A 2689-nucleotide genomic window follows, 5' to 3' on the forward strand; every position below is an offset into this window, starting at 1 on the left:
ACACGACATTGTCAGGAAGGCTCGCAGCAATTCCTCCTCTTCTGGCAGTCAGCTCCTGGCCGCCACACGTGTGTGGGCATTTCTGCCCCAAAGTGTGATTTTCCATTACCTGTGTTTCTCCCCAGCCCCCTGACCCAGGCTCTCTGCTGTTTCAGGCTCTGCCTTCACTCTGTTGTGCCACATTTCACCACCGCCTCACGGCATGCTCCGGCCGGGACATTGCAGAGCAGCAGCACGCGGCCCTTCCTCCCGCCCTCCTCTTCCTCGCCCCGCTGCGGCCCAGCAGCGGGCACCACGCTCCCCAGGCCCCCAGGGTAACATCACCACCCCCAGGGCAGGAAGGGACCCGAAGCAGGACACCAGAGGCTCTCATACTGAGAAACAATTTATTTTATAAAGTTTTAGAAATGTTTTCATGGTGAGAAACATAGGGACAGAAGCAGTAGGCAGAGCTGCAGAGGCTGGGAATGCCTTTCTGACCAAAGCCACTCTGAAAGTCACCCCCAGGCAGCATCCTGGGCACGGAGAAAGGACCCTTACGTTGTTCGTGCTCCCAGGTGCCCGCCCGCAGCCAGACCAGATGCTTTTCCTGAGCTCAGGTCTGCACAACCATGGCTCGGCCTCCCGCTGCAGGCCCGTTCCTGCTGCCATGGTCCCAGCATCCTGGGGGTGCCCGAGGTGGCCTGCCCAGTCCTGCTGCCTGCTTCTTCCTTCCTTCTTATTTCAGCTGTCTGTCTGATGAGAAGAGACTCTCGTTTGTTCAGAGCCGCAGCGCTGCTGGCAATGCCGTGAGCTGAGACCTCTGAGGGGCACCCGGCACCGCTGTCAGGGTGCAGGCACATCAGGCCTCAGCAAGATGCAGCCGAGCTCCGTCAGCAGAGGGGCTCGCTTACAGCACCCTCCATCAGAGACTTGCTGCAGGCTGGGCAGGAAACAAGGTTAAATAACATTAGCTGCCCGGTGGCTTGGTGCACCATGCGGTGACATTTTGAGCTGGCGTCTCAGGGCACCCTGTGCCTACTGCCTGCCACACAGGCAGCCAACGCCGCACAGCGTTCTTGATACAGGAGCTTTTATTTGAAACAAAGGACTGGGAACAGCTGTGCTACACGATACATTGCAACAGTCACACAGCACAGCCTGCCCACAGGCGATTCCCATCACACCAAGTAACCCCGTGAGACACCTCCACTTCTATTAATTTTGGAAAGATCCTCTCTGTGTTGCTCACCGGTGGCTCCTGGTTAGACAGAGCAGCAAACCCACACAAATTGAACTTTCTTGGTAGCTGGAGCTCGTGACACACAGAAGGCGCTGCAGCAGCCTCCTTCGCTCCAGGCGATAAACCCCAGCGGAACAAGGCAGCGTCTCCGCTTGGGGTGAACGTCTTCTCATGCTCACTCCGAATTTCAATTTTAATATCGAAACTAAAGACTCACATATGGTTTGAGCTGTTAGATGCATTAATTTCACGCTTTTGCTCCTGACACTTGAGAGGCACAGGATTTTGTTAAGCTGTTTAACTGCAGTACATTTTTCAGCAGACAGTATTTTACAAGCTATAGGAATACCTAAAAGGCTTGGGTGGATGCCAGCAGTCCAAAAAGCCTGAAGCAAGTATACGTATGCTGAAAGAGGGGCTTCAGAGGAGAAGAATTACAATTCATATATTACAAAATCAAACCCCAAACCAGAACACGCTACAGGGGTATCTTTTTTCCACGTAGCCAAATAAAGCCATTAGTGACGAGGCCTGCATTAATGTGGACAGGCTGCATACAAAGTTGGTGCTACCAGCTGCAGACTGACCAGAGCCCAGTAGGACAAGCCCATGCCAAAGGCACTAGCATTGAAGGATTCGGAGCAGGTGCTGCCCCATGGACACAGCACCCGCACCCTGCCTGTCCCAGGCGTGCTGCCGTGGAAGCTGGGAGCAGTGCCACCCCTTGCAGCACATGGGCACAGCCAGAGGGTCCCGTCCATGAGGTTTGAGCTGCTGATGCTCGAAGCCCTTCTTCCACATGCAGGTGGGGCCCAGACAAGCACCCCCAACCCAGGGACACAGCCTAACCACCCCCTGCAGCTTCTTCTCGGCCACCCTGCCTGGCACACACCCCGACACCAACCCTAGCTTCAATAGGGGTGAGGCAGCTCTGGTCGGGGACTTTGAGCTCCCCGATCAGACACTGGCACTGAAGAAACACCCTGCTGGGGCTCGTCTTCCTCCCTGTTCATTTCAGCACAAGCACTTGGCAGGGTCAGTGCGGCCAACCATGGCAAAACAGAGCAAAACGCCTGGCAAGAGGCATCAGCAGCCTGTTGGCAGCAGTTATCCAGTTAACTGTCTTTCACTTTTAAACACTCAAAGTTTTATTGATTTTTCTTGCACTCCCATTTTTTTGAATGTGGGTAATGCTGTGCACCTACCTCACAGGCAAATCACTCTGGAGGTAACCAGCTGCATGCACAAATAGACAATGACTTCCCATCAAGGAATGTTGTTTGGATGCTAAGGTCTTTGCTGAAACGTTTCCTAAGTGATTCACGCTATTTCTCCCACTGCTTACACTGACTGTATGCATTTTTGGCTGCCTTAACATCATAGGGTTTAGAACTATGCTGTGCCTTTAAAAATAATTTACAAAGATCGAACATTCCCATTGTAACAAAAGAAAGAAGAGGCAATAAA

This window comes from Aythya marila (genome assembly GCF_965140915.1).
Source record: "Aythya marila genome assembly, chromosome: 10".
Lineage (NCBI taxonomy): Eukaryota > Metazoa > Chordata > Aves > Anseriformes > Anatidae > Aythya > Aythya marila.